We start from the raw sequence: 26,235 nt of genomic DNA on the forward strand, positions 1-26,235 counted from the left end.
TGGAGCTTGTTGGCATTGAACTGCTTACTTTAATCCATCTGTCTCACAATGTCCAACCAATAACTACAATACTATGGTAACCATGGAAGAAAAGCAAGGGGTGGAAAATATTCATTTATTTATTCACACTTATTACAGAATCTATGAATAGTTTACTTTCTAGTTTACTTTCTGACACAAATTATGAGCCATAGCTTGCTAAAAAACAAAACAAATACATCTGTATTCCTCAGGTCTGGACCCACAAATTTGGTGACAGCTGAGACTCTGATTTTAGAAATCTGTTCCTGTTTTTTAAATTATTATTTTATAATTTTATTAAGCTTGAAAAGATTAAATGCATGCAAACCAAGAAAAGGAAGGAAAAAAATCGAAAAGAAAGAAAAAGATTCTACTACAATAAAGAAAAATATACATAAATGATTTCCCCCTTCATCCCAAAAATTATGAACAATTTTAGTAATTATCACTTTTAAAAATTACAACAAATGATCTCTTCTTCCACAATGTCACCTCTTCACAAATCGTTAAAGCAAACTTTATATTCATAAAAACTGCACTGTGGCTATGAATTTAGAATAAAATCTCTTGACTCCCAGCTGCTCAACTCAGTTCCTCCAGTTTTCTCATGTCTAGAGCAGGGGTCGCCAACCTTGGTAACTTTAAGACTCATGGACTTCAACTCCCAGAATTCCTCAGCCAGCAAATCTGGCTGAGGAATTCTAGAGTTGAAATCCACAAGTCTTAAAATTGCCTAGGTTGGAGATCCCTGGTCTAGAGTACAGGCATTGGTCTCTTGATCTTTCCTTTTTCTCAGAATTCATCATCTGACCACCAATCACCACTGCAATGCTGTCCCTTCTCTTTCAGGGATGTTTAGTTTACTCACCAGAAGTTTCCAGAAATCTATCTCTGTTCTAATGCTCTTGAGACTCCAGTTCTTAGAATTTCAAACCAACATAATGAATAGTGGTACCTCTTGGAGCCGAAGTCTGAATATATCTAGAGAACTCTAGCTAAACAGGTGTTATAACTTATGCTAATCAGACAGACATTGATTGATCTAAGCCTTTAAAAAGCAGGCAGCCTGCATGCCTCTGAGAGACAGACAGAAGCTATTGGTCAAGTTCCGAGAAAGATGTGGTGAGACGGAAGTCTTGACTACATAATGCTAAAACCAGGGGTGGGTTGCTGGGGGGGGGGTTTGCAGGGATTCAGCTTTAGCTAAGATTCTGTGGAGTTTGGAGAACCCTCAAATCCCACTCCTGGCTTCTCCCATCCCAGGCATCCCCATGTGGGCCATTTTGGATGCAGGTAAGTGCAGGCTTGGGGAGGGTGAAAAGCCAGCCTACTGGAAATTCAGGAGGGCTGGAAATGGGCCCATTTCTGGCCTCTAGAGGAGCCTGGGGAGTCCCTTTTCGCTCTCCCTGAAGCTTGAAGAAAGCCTCTGAAACCTGGGGAGGACAAAAATGCCCCCCTGCCATAGTGCAGGAGGCTAACTAGGCCATGTCCATCATGTCCACGCCCACCCAGCAACCAGGCAGAGAACTCTTGCTAAAATGTTGCAGTTTAAAGATTATTTTCTTAGTGGTACAATTTGAAGAAATACATATCTAGTGGGGGAGTTAATACATTCTACTAATCCTACTAATGCTTAATCCTAATCTACTAATCCTAAAGTTATTGATTTGATAGGTTGTATGAGGTGGTTGTTTATAACTATAGCTTACTACCTAGTACAGAGGTCTTCAAACTTGGCAACATTAAGACTGGTGGACTTCAACTCCCAGAATTCTCTCTCTCTTTATCTCTCTTTCTTTCTCTCTCTCTCTTTCTTTCTCTCTTGCTTTCTCTCTCCCTCCCTCCCTCTCCCTCTCCCTCTTTCTCTCTCTCTTGCTTTCTCTCTCCCACTCTCTCCCACTCTCACTCTCTTTCTCTTTCTCTCTCTTGCTTTCTCTCTCTCTCTTGCTTTCTTTCTCTCTCTCTCTCGTTTCTATATATATATATATCTCCCTCTCTTTCTCTGTTTCTCTCTCTTGCTTTCTTTCTCTCTCTCTTGCTTTCTTTCTCTCTCTCTCACTCTCTTTCTCTGTTTCTCTCTCTTTCTTTCTTTCTTTCTCTCTCTCTTTCTTTCTTTCTCTCTCTCCCCCTCTTTCTCTTTCTCTCTCTCTTGCTTTCTTTATCTCTCCTGCTTTCTTTCTCGCTCTTTCTCTCTCTCCCTCTTTCTCTCTATCTCTCACTCTCTCTTTCTTTCTCTTTCTCTCTCTCTTGATAGGTTGTATGAGGTTGTTGTTTATAACTATAGCCTACAGCCTAGTACAGAGGTCTTCAAACTTGGCAACTTTAAGACTTGTGGACTTCAACTCCTAGAATTCTCCAGCCAACATAGCTGGCTGGAGAATTCTGGGAGTTGAAGTCCACCAGTCTTAAAGTTGCCAGGTTTGAGGACCCATGGCCTAGTATATTGAACCTAGATAACTATGATTTGTTCAGGAATTAAATCATGGTTTAGACTAATATGTGAATTTAGTCATCAATAACAATTCATGTTACAGATATCGTTTTATTTATTTATTCAATGTTTGTAGCTTCCCATCTCATTCAATGACCCTGGGCAGCACACAATTAAAAATGTTACAATTAAAACATTACAATATTTTTAAACAAATGATAAAAACTTCAAAAATGAATACATAAATAAGCTAAAATACTTGGCCAGTTAGCTGTATCTCCCTCTCTTTCTCTTTCTCTTTCTCTCTCTCTTGCTTTCTTTCTCTCTCCTGCTTTCTTTCTCGCTCTTTCTCTCTCTCCCTCTTTCTCTCTATCTCTCACTCTCTCTTTCCTTCTCTTTCTCTCTCTCTTGATAGGTTGTATGAGGTTGTTGTTTATAACTATAGATTACAGCCTAGTACAGAGGTCTTCAAACTTGGCAACTTTAAGACTTGTGGACTTCAACTCCTAGAATTCTCCAGCCAACATAGCTGGCTGGAAAATTCTGGGAGTTGAAGTCCACCAGTCTTAAAGTTGCCAAGTTTGAGGACCCATGGCCTAGTATATTGAACCTAGATAAGTATGATTTGTTTAGCAATTAAATCATGGTTTAGACTAATATGTGAATTTAGTCATCAATAACAATTCATGTTACAATACAGATATCATTTTATTTATTTATTCAATGTTTGTAGCTTCCCATCTCATTCAATGACCCTGGACAGCACACAATTAAAAATGTTACAATTATAACGTTACAATTTTTTAAAAACAAATGATAAAAACTTCAAAAATGAATACATAAATAAGCTAAGATACTTGGCCAGTTAGCAGTATTGCTAACTGGCCAAGTATCTTAGCTTATTTATGTATTCATTTTTGAAGTTTTTATCACAGGGCCCTTAACACACTGAACACTCCAGGTTTAAGAACATAGTCAGATTTTAGGGCCTTATGAAAGGCTAATAAGGTTGTAGCCATTCTAATCTGTGAAGGAAGGATGTTCCATAGAGCAGTGATTTTCAACCTTTTTTGAGCTGTGGCACATTTTTTACATTTACAAAATCCTGAGGGACACCACCAACCAAAATGACACTCTAAGACACTCTCCTCTCTTTTTCCATCCCTGTTTCCTATCCCCTTGTGTGTGTGTGTGTGTGTGTGGCCAGGATGGAGGTGCCAGCCCTGCACCCATGTCCAGTACAGTGCCAGCATGTAGGGTGTCCATCTTGAACCATTTCCAAAAACAGGTGAGGGCTGGGGGGTTTCTCTCTCTTATTCTTTGGGTGCTTATTATAATATGATTTAAATCAAGAATCACTTCTCTCTCTCTTTTGTTTCTCTCTCTCTCTCTCTCTCTCTCTATCCCTCTCTCTCTCTTGTTTTCTCTCTCTCTTGTTTTCTCTCTCTTTCTCTCTCTCTTGCTTTCTATCTCTCTCTTTCTCTCTTTCTCTTGCTTTCTCTCTCTTTCTCTCTCTATTGCTTTCTTTCTCTCTCTCCCTCCCTCTCTCTCTCTTTCTCTCTCTTGCTTTCTTTCTCTCTCTCTCACTCTCTCTCACTCTCTCTCTTTCTCTCTCTCTTGCTTTCTTTCTCTCTCTTTCTCTATTGCTTTCTCTCTCTCTCTCTTTCTCTCTCTCTCATTCTATCTTTCTCTTTCTCTCTCTTTTGCTTTCTTTCTCTCTTTCTCTTTCTTTCTCTCCCTCTCTCTCCATCTCCTTCTCTTTCTCTCCCTCTTTCTTTCTTTCTTTCTTTCTCCCTCTTTCTTTCTCTCCCTCTCTCTCCCTCTTTCTCCCTCTCTTGCTTTCTCTCTCTCTCCCTCTCTCTCCCTCTCTTTCTCTCACTCTTGCTTTCTTTCTCTTTCTCTCTCTTGCTTTCTCCCTCTCTCCCTCTCTCACACTCTCTTTCTCTCTTGCTTTCTCTCTCTCTCTCTCTCTTTCTTTCTCTCTCTCTCCCTCTCTCTCCCTCTCTTTCTCTCTCTCTTTCTCTCTCTCTCTCCCTCACTTTCTCTCTTTCTCTCCCTCTTGCTTTCTTTCCCCTCTCTCTCTTGCTTTCTCTCTCTCTCTCACTCACTCTCTCTCTCACTCTCTTTCTCTCTCTCTTGCTTTCTTTCTCTCTCACTCGCTTTCTTTCTCTCTCTTTCTCTCTCCCCCTCTCTCATTTTTTCTCTCTCTCTTGCTCTCTCTCTCTGCCTCTGTCTCTCTCTTTCTCTGTCTCTCTTTCTCTCTTGTACACCATGCTGGCAACAGTGGCATCGGGCAGTAGCTGCGGGGCATCGGAAGGGTGGTCAGCTGCGAGCGGGAGCTCCAGGGTGGAGGCACTGATGGTGGTGGCTGGACATATTGCTGGACACCCTACATGCTGGCACTGTGCTGGACATGGGTGCAAGGCTGGTACCTCCATCCTGGCCTAGCCAGCTGGCCAGTGCCAGCCCTTCAGCGCCAGCATGTATGGCATCCAGCAACACGTCCAGCCACCGCCGTCGGTACCTTCGCCCTGGAGCTCCTGCTCACAGCCACCACATGGCTACTGCCCGAAGCTGCTGTTGCCGGCATCGTGTATGCTGCTGCTGCTGACTGCTCATAGCCACCGCCCTGCGGCTACTGCCTGGTGCCAATACGGCTGGTGCGCTCCCACTCCCGCTGCCAAAACCATCCCGCTCCTGCTGCCGGCGCCCTCACCCTGAGCTCCAAAGCTCACCTGCTGCTGCCGCCAGGGAAGCTCCAGTGGGTGGGGCACTGCAGCTGCCAGAAAACTTGGAAGGCACGAAGAAGGAAGCTCAGCTTCCGTTCTTGCAACTTTTTGCTCTTCGCCCCCTCAGCAAAAAGTTGCGAGACCGGAACCTGAGCTTCCTTCTTCACGGCACAGCTGACCATGTCTTGCGGCACACTAGTGTGCCACAGCACACTGGTTGAAAAACACTGCCATTGAGCATGGGCCACTGCAGAAAAGTCCATGCCGGCTGATGTTCTTCAGTTGACAGGATCTGCAGCATGCCCATTCTGCTAGATTAGATTGAACAGGTGTAGACTTTTGGAAAACCTGCTTTCAAACCACTTAAAGCTTTAAAGCTTTAAAGGTGACCACCAGCACCTTAAATTGCACCCTGAAATTCAGTGTTAACCAATGCAACTTACACAGAAATAATATTATATGTGCTGCATATCTGGGACCATTTACTACCCCACACATTCAGTCCCAGTTGAAGTTTCTCTTTTATTAAGGACAGACAGAATTATTTTACAATAACTAGACAGTAGATTTCCTCAATCAATGGCGTTTCTATTTTATTATTATTATTATTATTATTATTATTTATTATTTATTGGATTTGTATGCCGCCCCTCTCCACAAACTATTTTCAGAATATGCTTAATATTTGACATGTGCAGGAGCTGGCAGCATTTAGTCAATGCTTGGCTGATCTTGAAAAAGATAAACAGGATTGAATCTGGTTATTACTTATATGGGAGATTATCAGGAAGTATGGGGCTGCAGTTTAAACTCAGAAGTTAAGCAAATATTCTAGAAAAATGCAGTGGCAGACCACTCTCATATAGTTGTAAAGAACATTACATGAACATGAAGTTACCAGAAGTCAAGCGCAATCTGCCTGAGATTTTACAGTTACTGCTGCCATTTCATATAGTTCAACTGTCACGTAATGTAATCTCTCCCCAGCCTAGTCCCTATTTATTAGGTGCCAAGCTGTGAACAAATGCCAATCAAACAGTGTGGTGTATGAAGCACTAAATTGATTGTGTTAAATGTTTTATATAAGTATGAGTTTTTGATACTAGATTTCTCCTTTTTTTAATAGGACATTGCCCCATTTTTGTATTCTGGATTTTCTGATTGAACTGTTTCTGTGATGCCATAGTATTCCTTCTCCTATGGCTGTTGATTTTTAAGCAAGGATCCAGTCATGTTGCTTATTGTGATAGTTGCCAAAAAGAATTGGATTTCAGGATTTTGAGCGAGACATTTGTCTGATTATTATAGGCCCACTAGAAAGAGATAAAAAACAACACTATGGAATAATTAAAATACTGTATCACGATAGCTTCTGATACTATCAGACACAAACATCAAAACGCGAGAAATCCTACTGTTTCCAAGTTCTTGGAAGCTTAATTAAATTTGTATATCTGAAAAGGCTGCTGGCCTATGGCCTAAATGGCTACTATTGCATCCATTCTGGCTGTTTTCAATCTCTCTTCAGAGGTCTCAAACCCGGGCCACTTTAAGACTTGTGGACTTCAACCCCCAGAATTCCTCAGCCAGCTTTGCTGAGGTGAGGTGTTGAGCTTTGCTGGCTGAGGAATTCTGGGAGTTGAAGTCCACATGTCTTAAAGTGGCCTGAGTTTGAGACCCCTGCTCTAGATAAATAATCATCTTATGTCTTGTTCACAAAACCTCTTCATTTTTTGAGGAGACCTGTTTTAGCTCCTTTGTAGTTGCCTGAAATGGAACTGACTAATCAATAGAATTGGCTATCTGATGCTTTCTTTTTAAATTGAATTTTCAGAACAGCTTGGGATTCTGGGCTTACTACATCGCAAAGTCTTTCCCACAAATCATCTTATCAAATTGTGCCAGATGTCCTAGGTGAGTTAAATATACCTTCTTTCAGCTTTGATCCCTTGAGAAACACCCAAAAGATAGGTACTGCTGTTAGACACTTAAAAAATGTTAGAGTGAGGTAAATGAAAAAAAAATACCCCCCCCCCCATTTTTCTCAATAAGGTCAGATGGTTTTTATTTCTATTGCATCAATGTGTAGCACATGTCATTAATATAACAATGAATCCTCCTGGTTTTGATAAGCGTAAATGGTAACCTTAATATTGGATAAATTGTTGGATGAATGATAATTTATGTGCAGGTATAGTGGCACCTCTGCTTATGAACTTAATTTGTTCCGTGACAAGGTTCTTAAGTAGAAAAGTTTGTAAGAAGAAGCAATTTTTCCCATAGGAATCAATGTAAAAGCAAATAATGTGTGTGATTGGGAGGGTGGAGAACCCTGTTTCCTCCCAGGTGATTCCTAGAGAGGCCCTACGGAGACTTCTCCCCACCTTTTCTGGCACTGTTTCCTCCCAGGAGGTTCCTAGAGAGGCCACACAGAGGCTTCTCCCTGCCTTTTCCGGTTACAGTTTTGGAGGCTCGGGTTTGTAAATGGAAAATAGGTCTTGAGAAGAGGCAAAAAAAAAAAAAAAAATCCTGAACACCCCATTCTTATCTAGAAAAGTTTGTAAGTAGAGTAATTCTTAGGTAGAGGTACCACTGTAGTTCTCTCAAGTTAAATAGTAGAATCCTGCCGTAATGTGAGGAACTGAGGACAATTAAGACAACTCAAAACTCTAAAGAAAGTTCTTTAAAAATGCTTTTTTAAAATTAAAATTAAAGTTGGAACACTGAACTTGATTGATGTAAGGAAACCTATAAACCTGAAACAATCCTTATCTAGGTCCTGAGAAAACAATGCTCCCTTGGAGTCTGTAGATTTGGAAGGATTATTTAGAAAATAATGGATGTCCTTGTATGTTTTTTTACTACACTTACTGGAACTTCAGAGATCTTCAAAACTTGTGGACTAAAACTCCCAGAATTCTTCAGCCAGCTATGTGAACTGTTGTCACTCATGCTACAATGAATCTAAAGGCACAGAACCTTAGAGAGAGGGGGGGGGGAGAAAAGACAGGTTTACTCAAAAAAACAGAAACTAGAATGCACTAAATGTTGTGTATGTTTCAGACAGTGGCTACTGATGCAGGGGTCTATGGCTCAGCTGTTGAGCTCTCTCAATTGGGGAAAGAGATACAATATCTGGCTGTTGATTTTACAGCTGTTTAGGTAGCAATGGCCATCATCACAGATGTCAGCATACCCTGCTATCCAATTAGCAGTTGTGCCTCTGAACAGCAAAATACTGAATAGTTAAATACAGTAGGTGTACTACTGAAAACATTGTGGGAGCATAGTGCTCCAGCAGCAAAAGTTGATAATCTTTCAGGAACTCAATGTATGAGCCCCCATGCTTATTATGAAGTGGAGAGAATGATAGTTTTCCATACTCTGTAATGAGTAGTTGTCTTACAGTACTGATGTCCTGCAAAAAGTTATAAGATTGGGATAATAGTATTTTCATGAGCAAACATTGTTAGAAGACACTGCAATAATTCTACAGAAAAAGGCAACAATGAAAGTTATTAAATGCAAGAAAAAGGCAAGAGACAAATAGATAAAATAATACAAATTTTATTATGCAGACAATTTGAAACCCTCCCAATACCAGCAAGCCTTTTTTCAATGTGTGTGTGTATGAGGTGGCAATCTTGAAAAAGGCATTGGGTGAGCAAAATATGTTGTGTCTTGTATGTAGAAGTTTCAATAGTGATACTGTACCTCCATTTTACATTTTAGATGAGCTCTGCTCTGTAATACTGGGGTATTTGTTGCCATTCAGCATCCAGACTGTTTGACTTGGGGAAAATGACCTTCCTATGCTAACATGACTTGATAAAGGGCGAATTTTGTTTTTCAAGACAGATGTTTTAATGAAAACTAGTTTTCATCACAAAACTGAAAGTAGCTCATCCCATCATATTGTTAGAGCAAAATGACCCCAAAATTTTAGCATCTGTAAATATTAAGTTTATAACATTACAAAATATAAAAGGCGATATATTATATGCCACATTATAGCGAACTATATCCAATGTGAAACAACTACCCTTGTTATTGCATTCTGCACTAGATCAGGGATGTCAAACTTGCAGCGACATGTCGTCATGTGACATATCACAACTTTCCCCCCTTTGCTAAAATTGGGGGGGGGGCAGCGTGTGATGCATCCAACCCATGAGCTATGAGTTTGACACGCCTGCACTAAATAGTTTTTAAATACAAGGCTGAATTCTGGGGAATCATTAAGAGATTCAAAGAATCTCGTCTGTAAGGCTATATGAATCTAAATGACTCCCTCTTACTTGTGGAAACTATCTTTTGCGACTTGTAGCTCTCTAACTGAAACCTGAGTTGGGGAAAATAATGAAACAGGATTTGACTGTTGTAGAGTACAGTACAGTGATCCCCCGGTTATTGCATTCCCGACCATTGCGAACAGGCTAATTTGCGATTTTTCAACCCGGAAGTAAACAACACCATCTGCGCATGCGCGCCCTTTTCTTTCTATGGCCACGCATGCGTAGATGGTGGAGTTTGCCGGGCAGATCAGCTGCTGGGCGGCTTCCCTGGGTCTTCCCCCTCTTGCCGGGGTTTCCCCTTTGCGTGGGCGGCGGGGAAACCCCAGCCCCGCTTCCCAGCTGAGTGGCGCGAGCAACGGCGTGGGCAGGTGAAGAGTTCTTGCGGGGGAAAAGCCGCTAGCCGGCTTTCAGAGTTCCTCCGGCGTCACCCGGCTTCTGGTAGAAGCCTTCACTCTTTTTTTTCTTGCGGCGAGCCCGCTTCTCCGGCCGCCGCTCGTGCCGCCGCCGCTCGTGCGGCCGCTGCTGGTGCGGCCGCCGCTTGTCCTTCTCTCTTTTTTTTCTTGCGGCGAGCCCGAGCCGTTCCTCTCTCGACCGCAGCCGAGCTTCCCTCGGCCCCCTTTGGCCCCGTCGCCTCCTCCCCGCCTGCGAGACTCTTCTTCTCCGGCTTTCGGAGCTCCTCCGCCGTCACCTGGCTTCTGGCAGAAGCCTTCTCTCTTTTTTTTCATGCGCTTGGCGAGGAAAAGCAGGCGGGGAGGAGGCGACGGGGCCAAAGGGGGCCAAGGGAAGCTCGGCTGCGGTCGAGAGAGGAACGGCTCGGGCTCGCCGCAAGAAAAAAAAGAGAGAAGGACAAGCGGCGGCCGCACCAGCAGCGGCGGCACGAGCGGCGGCGGCACGAGCGGTGGCCGGACAAGCGGCGGCGGCACGAGCGGCGGCCGGACAAGCGGCGGGCAGGTGGGCAGGCAGGCGGCTCCTCAGCTGTTGGGCGGGGGTCTTCCCAGGTGCGGAAGTAAAAAACACCATCTGCACATGCGCGGCCATGGAAAAAAGGGCGCGCATGCGCAGATGGTGTTTTTACTTCCGCAGCGCTACTTCGCGAAAACCCGCTCATTGCGGGGGGTCCTGGAACGGAACCCTCGCAATGATCGGGGGTTCACTGTAATATAATATCATGCAGAATGCAGCTGCGAGAGCAATCATGGGCTTCCCTAGGTATGCCCATGTTACACCAACACTCCGCAGTCTGCATTGGTTGCCGATGAGTTTCCGGTCACAATTCAAAGTGCTGGATATGACCTATAAAGCCCTTCATGGCATCGGACCAGAATATCTCCGGAACCGCCTTCTGCCGCATGAATCCCAGCAACCAGTTAGGTACCACAGAGTTGGCCTTCTCCGGGTCCCGTCGACTAAACAATGTCATTTGGCGGGACCCAGGGGAAGAGCCTTCTCTGTGGCGGCCCCGACCCTCTGGAACCAACTCCCCCCAGAGATCAGAATTGCCCCCACCCTCCTCGCATTTCGCAAGCTCCTTAAAACCCACCTCTGTCGTCAGGCATGGGGGAACTGAGATATGCCCTTCCCCCTAGGCCTATACAATTTATGCATGGTATGTTTGTGTGTATGTTTGGTTTTTTAAATTAGGGTTTTTAAAATTATTTTAAATATTAGATTTGTTATATATTGTTTCACTATTGTTGTTAGCCGCCCCGAGTCTGCGGAGAGGGGCGGCACACAAATCTAATTAATAAAATAATAAAATAAAATAAAAATACTAACTTTTTAAAAAAGTCTTGTTAAATATATTGAAGTATTTTATCATTTCTTGAATCCAAAGTGATAGGGATAGCCACCCCTTTTCTTCAAATGTCACTTTTGTAGTAAAGGTAAAGTTTCCCATTGCACATATGTGCTAGTTGTTCCTGACTCTAAGGGGCAGTGCTTGTCTCCATGGTCATGTGGCCAGCATGAATAAATGCGAAAGATGCATGGAACGTTGTTACCTTTATTATTTATTATTATTATTATTATTTATTGGATTTGTATGCCGTCCCTCTCCGCAGACTCGGGGCGGCTAACAACAGCAGTAAAACAGTACAACAAAATCCAATACTAAAAAGCAGTTAAAAAACCCATTATATAAAGACCAATCATACATACAAACATACCATACATAAAATTGTGAAGGCCTAGGGGGAAAGTGTATCTTAGTGCCCCCATGCCTGGCGGCAGAGGTGGGTTTTAAGCAGCTTACGAAAGGCAAGGAGGGTGGGGGCAATTCTAATCTCTGGGGGGAGTTGGTTCCAGAGGGTCGGGGCCGCCACAGAGAAGGCTCTTCCTCTGGGTCCCGCAAAGCGACATTGTTTGGTTGACGGGACCCGGAGAAGACCCACTCTTTGGGACCTAACTGGCCGCTGGGATTCGTGCGGCAGAAGGCGGTCCCTGAGATATTTTGGCCCGGCGCCATGAAGGGCTTTATAGGTCATAACCAACACTTTGAATTGTGACCGGAAACTGATCGGCAACCAATGCAGACTGCGGAGTGTTGGAGAAACATGGGCATATTTGGGAAAGCCCATGATTGCCAAAGGTGGTCTATTTTTTTAACTTGCATTTTGTACATGCTTTCAAACCACTAGGTTGTCAGAAGCTGGGACAAGTAATGGAATCTCACTCCATTACGTGGTGCTAGGGGTTCAAACTGCCAAACTGCTGAACTTTCTGATGGATAAGCTCAGCGCCTTAGCCACAGAACCACCACATCTACTTCTTTAGTAGAAGCCCCTTATTTATTCTGAGTCGCTCCCTGCCAGGTGTTTTCATAAACGATTAGCAATACATGTGACCAACCCAGTTACAGAGTCACTGGCAGTCACCGGCAGACAATAGAAGCTTTCAGAGTAATCAAGTACCTAGGTGTGGTACCTCATTTCTCCCTAAACAATCCCAGGGTGGTGTTGGGAACTGTCAAATACTTTCGGGACTAATTCAGACTTCTTTCTCTTTTCATCTCTCAGTTAAGAATTCATAATCATTTAGGCTCAAATGAATTTTTCAGAGCAGTGTGTGAATGGATTCTAGCATGCATTCTGGCCCACACAAACAATTATGTAGTAATGGATGTATAAGTCACATGCTCACAAGGCTTTAGTGGCACCGAGTCCACAAGAAACCAAAGGTTGAATTCTTGATTCTATGGACTGTTAAAATTTATTATACTCAAGAGATTATCCTAAATAGATGACTATTAAGTCCTGGGTTCAAGCTTGTAAGAACACAAGCAGAGTTTCAGATCAAAGGCCTCCCATGTACAACAGAGTGGGCCTTCTCCGGGTCCCGTCAACAAAACAATGTCACTTGGCGGGGCCCAGGGGAAAAGCCTTCTCTGTGGCGGCCCCAGCCTTCTGGAATCAACTCCCCCCAGAGATTAGAATTGCCCCCACCCAACTTGCCTTTCATAAGCTCCTTAAAACCCACCTCTGCCATCAGGCATGGGGGAATTGAGATATTCTTTCCCCCTAGGCCTTTACAATTTATGCATGGTATGTTTGTTTGTTTGTATGGATGTTTAGTTTTATAATAAGGGTTTTTAGTTGTTTTTAGTATTGGATTTACGTGATGTTTTTTATTACTGTTGTTAGCCGCCCCGAGTCTATGCAGAGGGGCAGCATACAAATCCAATAAATAAACAAAACAAAACAAAACAAAACTCCTGCTTCCCATGATTGTGCACAGAAGCCCCCAAGAAATCTTTGAGTAGGAAATGAAACCAAATGCAGCCTCCCATTTATATATCTCTGCAACTAATCTTTAACACTCAGGGGTTTCTATTTCTGGAAACAACATGAATCTCCTAAAGAATGTACTGACCTTTTCCTCTCTTTATTTTTTTCTTACATTTTTCTAATGTATTTATCAAGTGCCCATCTACTGCCCATTGCAGTAGTCGAGGTTTGACTACTGCAATGCTCTCTACATGGGGCTACCTCTGAAGAGTGTTTGGAAACTTCAATTCGTGCAGACTGCAGCTGCTCGAGCGGTCATGGGTCTTCCCAGATACACCCATGTTTCTACAACACACTGCGGACTGCATTGGTTGCCAATTGGTTTATTTATTTATTTTATTTATTTATTAGATTTGTATGCCACCCCTCTCCGTAGACTCGGGGCAGCTCACAACAGCAATAGAACAATTCATAACAAATCTAATAATTTAAAAACATTTAAAAAAACCCATTATTAATCAGACATACAAATATACCATACATAAATTGTATAGGCCCGGGGCAGATATCTCAATTCCCCCATGCCTGGCGGCAAAAGTGGGTTTTAAGGAGTTTACGGAAGGCGAGGAGGGTGGGGGCAGTTCTAATCTCCGGGGGGAGCTGGTTTCAGAGAGTCGGGACCGCCACAGAGAAGGCTCTTCCCCTGGGACCCGCCAAACGACATTGTTTAGTCGACGGGACCTGGAGAAGGCCAACTCTGTGAGACCTAATCGGTCGCTGGGATTCGTGTGGCAGAAGGCGGTCCCGGAGATATTCTGGTCCGATGCCATGAAGGGCTTTCCGGACACAATTCAAAGTGTTGGTGGTGACTTATAAAGCCCTACATGGCATTGGACCAGATTACTTACGGGACCACCTTCTGCCGCATGAATCCCAGCGACTGGTTAGGTCCCTCAGAGTTGGCCTTCTCCAGGTCCCATTGCCAGACAATGTTGTATGGCAGGGTCCAAGGGAAGAGTCTTCTCTGTGGCGGCCCCGGCCCTCTGGAATCAGCTCCCTCCAGAGATTCACATTGCCCCCACCCTCCTCATCTTTCACAAGAGTCTTAAGGCCCACCTATGTCGCCAGGCATGGGGCAGCTACACTATGCCCCCCCCCCTCCCTGGCCATTAAATGTTATGTGTGGATGTGACTGAGTTAATTGACTGCTTTTTAATGTAGTGGGATCTTAGCTGATAGTTTTAACTGATTAGATTTGTATGCATATTGTTTTTGTATCTATCCTGTGAGCCGCCCCGAGTCTTCGGGGAAGGGCGGCATACAAATCTAATAAATAATAATAATAATCTCATTTATGTTACTCTGGGCGGTTTACAAATAAAAACATAGTCATATAAAAAGAAACAGAGTTAAAAACAGAATGAAAATGAAGTTTAAAAGTTTTTTTTTAAAAAAAGATTCTAAAGGCAGAAGCAGTGGACCCCCTTGCCAATTGACAGAGCCAGGTCTTTACACTCTTCCAGAAGGCTAGAAGAGTGGGGGCTCTGCCTTTCTGCTCATGTTCTATGTTTACATAGAATTTGGGAGCAACAGTGCCATATCTGAGGGCAGGTGAGGCATTGCCCTAGGTTAGACCCATCTTGTTTGTGTGCACTGGCCAGCTGATTTTCAGCCTTCTGGAGGGTGGAAGGAGGCCATTTTTGCTTCCACAGACTTCACAAAAGCTTCTGGAGCCCGTGGATGGCAGAAAACAGACCCAACGGGCCTACTAGAAGTTCAGAAATGAACCTCTGGTAGGCCCGTTGGGCCATTTTTGCCCTCCCCAGGCTTCAGGAAAGCCTCTGGAGCCTGTAGATGATGAAAAACGGCCCAATGGTCCTACTGGAAGTCTGGAGGCTAGAGTGAGGCATACACAGGGGGCAGTGGGAAGGGAGTTCTGCAGGCATAAGTGGGGGAGGGCATTACATTATGGTTGTGGGCATGAGCGCATGTGAGATAGCATATACCCGTGCCCTGTTGGTACTCAAGCCAAAAAGGTTTCGCCATTACTGTCTTAGTCAAACGCTGCTCTTCATTATCATACCACACATTTGGCAACCTCCAAGAGCATAAGGAAACCTGCAATGCTCTTAAATTAACATGTTTTGCTATTAGGCTTGAATGCAATTGTCTTTTCTCATTAGAACTCATCAAATTCAGAATGTCTTTGAGCCTGTTGAGTTTGCATCAATTCTTCATAAGGGAAGCAGATATTACTCAGCAATAGTTCACTGGTTTTGCACAGAATAGGTTGACATTCGGAGAAATGTTTTCTTTCACCTTTGTTTCTGCTAAGAAGTTTGGTTTTCCCTGAAGAAGGAAAGATTTGTGACAGAAACCCAGTGATGGGCTATCAAATGTTTTACTACCACACTGTGGGCGTGGCTTATGCATTTTGTTTCAACATTTCAGTGCAAATTGGGTGCTCTAGAGTGGAGTTCCCCCACTGGGTTCCCTCCCGTCTGGGCAGTAGCCCACCCCAGTAGCTGAGAGGGGAAGCATACAAATCTAATAAATTATTATTATTATTATTATTAATTATTAATTATCTACTATATAAAGTGTATGTAAACAGACACACACACAGCTCTTCTAAAGTTATATACATTCAACCTCATTTACTACAGTAGGAAAAACATATCCAGAGCCCAGAAGGGAAAAAAAAGAAGAAAAAAATTTCAAAATTTTGCTCCCGGTTCTGCATACCTGGCCATACCCATAGGAGCCCATCACTGCAGAAACCTTTATAGCAGCAAACATGCGAAATAAATTCGCTTGCTCTTTTGCTTGTTGCTAAACCAATGACTCCAGTGCTCAATAGGTTAAGCCCCTCTTGGGTAGCCCGATGGTAGGGGAAAATTCTATAGTTGCATGGTTGTATCATCACAGCTGTTACTTCTAAGCCAAAACATTCTTTGCTCTGCAGAATTCCAGCCTTTGTGCTTGATTCTACAGCAACCAGATGTAAAACCTATCAGCACCTTAACCTAGCAACTAAGTAGAAGAGGAAATTTAATCAAATGTATACGTTTTCTCTTATCTCTCATAGCTTTTATTCTCTTTCTTATATACGGGATGTTAAAAGAACATACTATGCTATGTCAAATGTGGGCTATTTAGCTATTTAGCTCATCCATGCTAAATCCCAGTAGGTTGTCTAAGACCACTGGTCTACTTTGTAATTATTGGAAGCTAATTTCCAAGAATTTAAGACAGAATCTTTCCCATATTTACATTTAGAAGCAGGGCAAGTGCTAAACTATAAAGCAATGGCTTTTATTATGTCCTTTTCCCTAACTACTGTTGCCCTGCATAGGCTGTAATTTTACACAAGTTTATTTTGGGAGATAGTACTCGATGGGAATCACTTCCAAGCATATATGCTTGAATTGCTACATTCCATGACTAATCCTTTGGATTCTTGCCCAGTTTGCTTGCAACTTTTGGCTTGACTGTTATTAGAGACATCTTGGCTGACATCATAAATGCCTGGGAGGGTATTTCCTCATTAAAAGAAAGCAATTATTAGATTGCCTTTATAGAAAGTTGTATTGGATTTCTCAGAAATGTATAATTAGGCACAGGTCTCTAATTTTCTGTATTGATAAGACGACCAAGAGATTTTGCCATTACAGCTTTTCAACCACAGACAATCCCAAAGGCAGCAAATTTCTTAAGCAATTTCAACTCATTTCGAAGTGGATAACAGTGTTGAGGCTATCCTAGTTGGTTTGATGGATTTTTATTTTGGAACTGATAGAGGAAGGAACTTCAACCTACTTATCAGTTGTTCTTGGGATAAAATGAGAGAAATTTGATCCTTTATTTGACGCTTTGAATAGAATAGAATAGAATAGAATGCTTTATTGGCCAAGTGTGATTGGACACACAAAGAATTTGTCTTGGCGCATATGCTGTCAGTGTACATAAAAGAAAATATAGATTTGTCAAGATTCATGTGGTACAACACTTAATGATTGTCATAGGGGTCAAATAAGCAATGAAGAAACAATCAATATTAATAAAAATCTTAGGATACAAGCAACAAGTTACAGACATACAGTCCTAAGTGGGAGGAAATGGGTGATAGGAATGATGAGAAAAACCTAGTAGAAATAGAAGTGCAGACTTAGTAAAAAGTTTGACAGTGTTGAGGAATTATTTGTTTAGCAGAGTGATGGTGTTCGGGAAAAAACTGTTCTTTTGTCTAGTTGTCTTGGTGTGCAGTGCTCTGTAGTGACATTTTGAGGGTAGGAGTTGAAACAATTTGTGTCCAGTATGTGAGGGGCCAGTAAATATTTTCACTGCCCTCTTTTTGACTCGTGCAGTATACAGGTCCTCAATGGAAGGCAGGTTGGCAGCAATTATTTTTCTGCAGTTCTGATTATCTCTGAAGTCTGTCTCGGTCTTGTTGGGTTGCAGAACCAAACCAGACCGACAGACAGAGGTGCAGATGACTCAATGATTCCTCTGTAGAACTGTATCAGCAGCTTCTTGGGCAGTGTGAGCTTCCTGAGTTGGCGCAGAAAGAACATTCTTTGTTGTGCTTTTTTGATGATGTTTTTGATGCTAAGTGACCATTTTAGGTATTGAGATATGATAGAACCTAGAAATTTGAAGGTCTCTATTCTACTGCTCTGAATTTCCAGAGCAAAGTTGAGAAATAAGAACAATACATATTACTGTTGCTAAACACCATCTTTATCTACTGTGGCCCGAGGAAGAATATTGTGAAGATGTCATGTTGAGTGCATGAGTGCAAGAGAAGAGGAGTATCTAAGCAGAAAGAATAGCCTGGAATACTCAGAGAAGCCAAGCAGTTGATTATGTCTCATGGACATGATTTAAATGGACTCCAGATTTTAAAGAACTGCCAGAGATTCTTTCTACACATACTTGTATATATAGTGGCCTCCTTGTAACTATTGGGTGCCTAAAATATTACCAGACTAGATTCTTTCCTTTCTATGTCACATTTACTTTTAAGTGTAATGCCCTCACAGACCTGTAGTTTGAGGGCCCCTCCTCCTCTCAATTCCCCAATTTCATTATTATTATTATTATTATTATTATTATTATTATTATTATTATTATTATTATTATTATTATTAGCTTTTAAAAATGTGAACATATCTTCCATTAAACAGTGTGCCGTCTGGGTACAAATGTTTCTGTGCTACTACAGTTAAAATTTACAGTACTTATTACATTGATAAAGTTCTCTAATCTTACAATAATAATCATCAGCATTGTAACACTATTCATTTCTCTCTCTTAACATATCTTCTACTGAAAATATAATATTATAGACTTTTTTTTTTTTTAGAAAAGTGCTGCTCTTAAAACTTAAATGGAAATGAAACAGATCAAACAAAACAGAAGCTGAGAATAGTAATACATGTCCCTTGTTACTTATTCTTGCTCTGTGAACTCCCCACTGGTGGATATAGACCAGCTGGTAGTTAAACTTTGGGCTTGGAGGGCCTATGTGGATTACAAATTACCAACTTGTCAATTTTTCATTGATAACAAAGGATTTGGGTTTGAAGAACCTGAAAAACAACAAGACTCACAGAGTTTAAAGATTGATAACCTTTGGATTACAACCTATACTATACTGGATTACTCTTATACTTTTATATTTCTATTTTATTCCTGGATTACAACTAACAGCACTATTCCTTATTTTTTGTGGATTACAAATAATAAAAGATTTATTAAGCACCATCTGTAACATCTTCAGTGTCATATTAAGCACCATCAGCAACATCCAGCCCCCAAGGTCAGAGTTTACTGGATGCTATGTTACAACAAGAGAAAATAAATACTTTGCAGGCAGAACTGAAAGTTATGACACTAGCCCTCCATGAGGATTTTAAAGAAAGAACGGGGAAAGCAGAGAATAAAATAGAGAACTGAAAAAAGAGTGGGGGAAATTGACTATAGACTTATATTAGTAGATAAAAACAAAGAAAGAATGATAACAATGCTTAAAATGGGCTGGAATGACTATTATTTGGAGGAAGAAAAGGGAGAGAATTTACTGGAGATTCTAGCAGAGTTGTTGGTGGATGCTTTAGAGATGAGCAAAGAAAAAGTGCCTGCTGAAATTGATGAAACGCTTAGAATCCACACTAGATATGCAACAGGAAATAGGCTTCCTAGAGAAGTACAGTGGTACTTCTACCTAAGAACGCCTCTACTTACGAACTTTTCTAGATAAGAACGGGGTGTCCAAGATTTTTTTTTGCCTCTTCTTAAGAACCATTTTCCACTTACAAACACGAACCTCCGAAACTGTAACCGGAAAAGGCAGGGAGAAGCCTCCGTGGGGCCTCTCTAGGAATCTCCTGGAAGGAAACAGGACCGGAAAAGGTGGGGAGAAGCCTCCATGGGGCTTCTCTTGGAATCTCCTGGGAGGAAACAGGACCGGAAAAGGTGGGGAGAAGCCTCCATGGGGCTTCTCTTGGAATCTCCTGGGAGGAAACAGGGCCTCCACCCTCCCTCCCTGTGGGTTCCCCAATCACACACATTATTTGCTTTTACATTGATTCCTATGGGAAAAGTTGCTTCTTCTTACAAACTTTTCTACTTTTCTACCCGGTCACAGAATGAATTAAGTTCATAAGTAGAGGTAACCGGGACCCGGAGAAGGTCAACTCTGTGGGACCTAACTGGTCGCTGGGATTCGTGCGGCAGTTGTGTTGCTACCAGTATGGGCCACACCATAGCACCAGTGGGGGCATGTGTGTGCCCGAGTAAGACTTTCCTTCTGCACATGCTCAGGAAGCAAAATCTTGCTATGGGACACACACACACACACGAAATTTCGGTGATTTTTTTTTGCTTCTGCGCATGTGTAGCATGTGTAGCAGGAAGCAAAAACCCATTGTAATCTCCCTCGCACGTGCCTCCCCTCATGAGATTTTGCTTCTTGCGCATACGCAGAAGCGAAATCTTACTCAGACGTGTGTGCACCCCTGACGGAGATGCAGAGCTACACATGTGCGGAAGCAAAAAAAAAATCACCGAAATGTCATGTGTGTGTCCCGGAGATGGGTGTGCAGCTCCATTTTAACTACCGGAGCTATGGTGTGGCCTGTACTGGTAGCAACCCGCTACTGAGCACTTGTACAAAGTGTTCACACATTGAACTTCTTCATCACGTGCTCTAGAGCAGTGTTTGTCAACCTTGGCAACTTGAAGATATTTGGACTTCAACTCCCAGAATTCCCCAGCCAGCGAATGCTGGCTGGGGAATTCTGGGAGTTGAAGTCCAAATATCTTCAAGTTGCCAAGGTTGGGAAACACTGCTCTAGAACATTTCTAGGTATTAATGTCAGCCAACCTCTCTATAGTTTTCCTCACCTTCCTAATTTCCCATTTTAAAGACAGGAATACCTGCCTTTCTCTCCGGTCACCAATTCATAATCTGAATGACAGTGGCTCTGAAACCAGTATCACCAAATGTCTTTACGGCGGAATCAGTATACTGTACATGTTGAAAAAGTAGAAGTCATACATTATGAAAGCTTGAGCTGTTGACAAGCTCTTATTATTGCTGAAGCAGTAATCTAGGACAGCCCTGTCATCTCTATCTATTACTTTTTTGACCTCGTTTTTATTAGAGTACAATGAACAGACTTTTCCTGGTTGGAGGGATCAAAACAAGTTCTGTTTAAAACATAAACATGAGCATCATCCCTCCCCCCAAAAAGCCAGATGTCCTTTTTCTATGTTCTACCAGTTCTTTTCGAAAGCTCTAACTAGGATTGTATTTTTCCTTTCTCTTAATTCATAGATTCTTCATTTGCACCACCGTTTGAAGCCTGACACAAGGAAATAAGGGAGGCGATTCTTTGCTCATCTTCTGAGATGGTGGCTATTTGCAACGGTTGCCGGTTTGGCATCTAGCACCTTTTGTTGTAAATCTGCTATCTGGGTGTTCCTGAGTTCCATTTTAGTCTCCACTCTCTCGATCTGCTTGGTGATGGAATGGTTGTTTTCCACGCATTTACAGAAAAAATAGTTTATTATTTCCCAGCCTCCTGCTTCTCTTTTAGCAGAGCAATTTCATTTGCCAAAGTTTTTCGGTCATCCAGAAGTCATGGATCCTGATGTTCACTCAGCTTGGCTTGGGTGTCGTATTTCTTGGTCATCTGAAGGGCGAGGACCAAATCTCCTTCTGCAGCTTGGCCAAGTTCTAGATGTTGATTTCAAACTGGCACTCGATGGGTTCCAGCTGGTGGTCTCTCTGGGAGAGTTTCCAAGCCAGAGCCTTCTTCAGAGCGAGTGCTTTGTTGAGTTCCAGAAGCTCCTTGGACAACTGAGCTTACTGGAGGGCGTGCTGAGCAGCATAGTCATCTGAAGACTGCGGGGCCTCCAGTCTACCGAGGATATTGAATTGGAATTTATTTATTTATTTATTTATTTATTAGTTGGACTTGTATGCCGCCCCTCTCCGAAGACTCGGGGCAGCTCACAACAAGTAAAAACAGTCACAACAATCCAATTAATTAAAATATTTAACGATTTAAGAAAAACCCCATGTAATAGCAAACACACACACAAGCATACCATGTATAAATTAACATGCCCAGGGGAGATGTTATGTCTGCTATAGCATGTTCCGTTATGTCTGCTATAGCAGGGTTTTCCTTCGGCAATTGAACGATTATTTTACAGGCCTAATCAGCATAGCGAAGGGTGTTCAACGTCTCTTCAAGACTGGAATCTGCTGGGCTCACATAAGCAATCATCATCAGCAATCACCAATGAATTTTGCAGAAGTCTGGTTAATTGCCAATCACGGTAAGGGACAAACCTGCCTTTTTTTTGATTCATCCCCCAAGTGTGGATGACATTTCCCAGGCAAGGAAGCCCTTTGTACACATAAATTCTTCCTTGCAACTGGTCTCCTGCTTTTGTTTTCTTCTGCCTCTCCCAACCAGCCAGGTCAACCAGATGCAGTTTAGGAAAAAAAGCTAATGTTCTCATCAGCCTTCCTTTTCTGCTCCACCGTCACAGTGAAGATGGCATGGGAGCGGGAGTGTAGTGTCTCTACTGACTGGTGATTGGTCAGGATTTTTTTTCAGCTAATTTTTTTTTCTCCATACAAACGTCTTCAATACATTTTAGAATATTTTCACATTATAATAAAAACAGTATTAAGTTAATACATTATTTATAATTAATCTCCCCCCAAAATTATTAATTATTTCTGGTGTCAATCCAACCAACCCCCCAACCAAACCATTATTTTAAATCTTCAATTAATAATCATCTTAATATTATATTATAATCATATTTTGTTCCAAATCATAATTATTATTCTAATATTTATCATTTCATTGTCATTATCTTTCCCAATAATTTCAATAATCCAATGATCTAAGGATTTCTATCTATTTCTGTATAATTCTATACTTCAATATAATTTAATAACTTGAAATGTCTCTTAAAAACAACACCCAATAAATCTGACTACATTATTTCATAATTAATGCACATTTAATAATCTATCATCTCTCCTCAAAACACCACCTTTGCCAATCCTCAGGGCATTTATTTTTCATCATTTTAAACCCATTTATTTTCTCCTTGCCTCTCTTTTTACCAAAATATAGAATCTTTTTCATTTCCATTCTGACTTCTTTCTTTCTCTGCTATTTCCAGGGTATCAGGTCATATCTATTCTTCATTTTCTTAGTGCTTAAAGTAGTGCTTAAATCATCAAGAATATGACCATCAACCCCATCAAGTCCTTCTTCTATCAAACCATTTTTTGATTCATTTATAATAATCACTATTTTGTTAATGTTGTGTCCTTTAATCAGTTCCTTTTGAGAATGCCCTTCTAAAATGACCCTTTTCTATTTCCATTTCTCTGTTGCTCCTTCAATTCCAGCTGTTGAAGACTTTTTTCTTCTTCTCCTTTAATTTCACTACAATCTTCATGAGAACTTTCAATATAAAAAATGGTGTTGTCATTTCTATTTTCTTCTTTCCATTCTTGGATATCTTTAAGTATGTCTTTGAACAAATCTCTTATGTCTTCCATCTTTTGCAAAGTTAATATATCAAAACGTTTTATCCAAATATCCAATTAAACCTTTATTTCATCCAGAAGCCAAAATTTTCTTCTTTCCTTTTCACCCTTTCCAAGTTCAAATAAAGTTCAAGACCAAGATGTTCTCTTTCTATTCATTTTTCAGTTCTTCTTTATCACTTGTAAAAAGAAAATAACCTGCCTAGTTCCATTGCACCAAGGACAAATTCAGTAAATAACAAATCCAACCAAATATTGCCTCAGCTTCGCTAGCAGATGTCATCAGTCTGCAATCACTGTTACCCCCAGTTCTTCAATTCTGGCTTCTATAACCACTTTAAAATTTGGATTATGCTAATTCTAAAAGTCCAATCTTATGTTTCCAACTTCCACAAATGAAAAACAATTTATAAAATTCTTGAGTTTTAAATTTTTTTAAAAAGTTCATTTAAATGCTAAAATAATATGTCCAAAAATAGTACAGCCGCAGCCATTTCCGCTTCCTCCAAACTTCCAAAAGAAAGAAACCTTTAAAAGTCTGAATCAAGGTCCCTTCTGGCAAAATCGCTCATCCTTTCAACAAACTTTTTTTCTTCTCACCCTCCAGCACAAAAGCTTGTTTATTCTCCTTCCAGATGACTCCTGACACTTCAGATCTAATCTTCCCAGCTTGTAATCGCTACAACTATGGTGACCAAGGTCGTTTCGCCCACTGCTGGTTGAGGTCAGAGATCTACCTGTCGCAGGGCATGCTAGCCCCCCAAATGACAGGAGACAAAGACCCCTTTTTCACACACACCCCAGGGAGGTTCTGGACCGATCTGTCTGGAATCGTCATCTCCAAATAGCAGGGATTTGGCATCCCCCCCACGAGCGCGAAGGAGAAGCCATCTCGCTGTGGCGGTGACCACACCCCTCTCCTGATTGGTCAAGATTTGAGAGGGAAAGTTCCTGGCAGATGATTGGTTGAGCAGTTATTGGTTACTTGCTGCTTCATATAAAAGGGCTGCTAGGTTGCCAGACAGCCTGAGTTCTGTCAGCTGAATTAATAAAGCTCCTGGCCTTAAACCAAGTTAATACTGGTGACAATGATTGCTGATTTCCAAGCGTCCTGTTCCTGACCTCCTGCAAAGAGAACATTGGTACATTCCGTCACGTCTACCCAACATACCTTTGCCTCCTTTGATCCTCGTGGGAAAACCTAGGCGTCTTACGTTGCCTATTTTGAATGCTTCCTAATCTCCAATGCTTGTACCAAATTGTCTGGAAACAGCAAATGTGCTTATTTTCTGGGGTTCTGTGGCCCAGAAATGTTCGAAACTTCCTTTTTCCCACAGAAAGGAAAACACCAGGAGCCCCAAAATCCTTTTGACATCTAAAATGAAGATAACACTGCATATGTAATTTTGTTACCTTTATGCTATGCATTAAAGAAACCAACCTTATAGCGTGTTGCATTTATGAAATCAATGACCTGCTACAGAGAAAACACATTTTTATTTCTGCATTCAACAGAAACATTTTGAACTCCGAAAAAAAAGATGGGTCAAACAGCTCAATAAATCATGTGCTGGTGGTGGGGGGGTGTGTGTGTCACACTCTGGCAGTTGTGACATGTATTTTGAGCAATGGAGCCACAGCAGAGGGATGAAAGAGCCACATGCGGCTTCAGAGCCGCGGGTTGCAGACCCCTACCTATAATATGCTAAAAAAAATAAATAACTAGCAAAATACAAACCAGTATTATTTAACTATAATACCAAACTCTATTTAATTCCATGCATCAGGTAAAATCTTTTCTCCCTGACAATCTCCAGAACATTTACTAGAAGTATGTGGAATCAACAATCCAGCTTGATGTGTTACTTCAGCTTGTTGAAGGGTATTGCTTTCCCTCAGCCAATTTGATCCTATATATGAGATTATAATCTATATACACTTATTTAGAAACAGATTAATTAAACATGTCTAGATCTGTTCTGTAAATTTTGTAATTTGCCTACTCGGATAAGACAGTGACCAACACAGGTACGCACACAGTGACCAACACAGGTACGCACACAGACACAACTAATAAGAATTTGATCTGGTTTAAAAAGTTTCTAGGCAATGAAGCCTGAATACGTAGGCAGGGAGAAAATCTCTGTAATTAATTTTTTTTTTTACCATTGTTTTCTATTTTCTGCAGCTTGATGACTTAATTCATTGTCATTGTGTTCTGACCTCAGTTTTGAAGGCCAGATAATATTTTTGATGCTCATAAGTGATTCCAGTTAAGCCAGCCTTAAACCTGGTCTGGCTGGTAAAGAGACACACAATTACAAGCATGAAGTCAGTTGCAGAGACTTATCCTGCCCCACTCCCCCCACAGGACCGGTTTCAGAGCCAGTTTGATTTGTTGATGTAAATGGGTATTTTTACATTTTTAAGGAAAGAAGAAAAGTGGGTAATGGTTGAGGGGGTGGAGGAGAAAAATTAAGCCATAGTTTAGTCCAAGAATTTCCAACTACAAGGAAGTTCTTTTTAAAAGTAATTATGTTAAAAAATTGTTCCCCTTTACATCAGAATTCCTCGTCATTTCAGTAAATGGCATAGTTGTGCAAATGTATCACCTTATGCAGGCCTGTCAAAGAAAAGCCCCTTTGAATTTATTTGAATTTATTCCCACATTACTAGATAGGGGTTAGTCTATCTTGCCATAGAATTTACTGTTTAGAAAACAAAGTACTGTATATTTTCAGAGATGAAACTTATAAAAACAAAAAAATAAGCAATTATGTACAATTTGACTTCTTGTCCTTTTGACTGGTCAATGAGATGTATATTCTTGCATCCCTTTCATGTTGATTTAAATCAGTGCTTCTCAATTATTTTCTGTTATGTCCCCACTAGGAAGAAATAAACATTTCACATCCCTTCCCCAACTCCATGCCGGGATGATTGTTTGCAA

At 41.4% G+C, this 26,235-nt stretch overlaps 1 long non-coding RNA gene across 4 annotated transcripts; it reads left to right on the plus strand.

Annotated features, from left to right (window-relative positions):
• Nucleotides 1–1,072: 1,072 nt before the first annotated feature.
• LOC139163965 (uncharacterized) lies at nucleotides 1,073–24,730 on the plus strand. Of its 4 annotated transcripts, none has more exons than XR_011558546.1 (4): nucleotides 1,073–1,143; nucleotides 3,660–3,740; nucleotides 7,016–7,095; nucleotides 21,039–24,730. It is a non-coding gene; the product is annotated as an uncharacterized lncRNA (long non-coding RNA). The 4 variants fall into 4 exon arrangements; XR_011558545.1 differs by lacking the exon at nucleotides 1,073–1,143 and adding an exon at nucleotides 1,169–1,314; XR_011558543.1 differs by lacking the exon at nucleotides 3,660–3,740.
• Nucleotides 24,731–26,235: the final 1,505 nt, after the last annotated feature.

Source organism: Erythrolamprus reginae, chromosome 3 (genome assembly GCF_031021105.1).
Source record: "Erythrolamprus reginae isolate rEryReg1 chromosome 3, rEryReg1.hap1, whole genome shotgun sequence".
NCBI classification, from domain to species: Eukaryota; Metazoa; Chordata; class Lepidosauria; order Squamata; family Dipsadidae; genus Erythrolamprus; species Erythrolamprus reginae.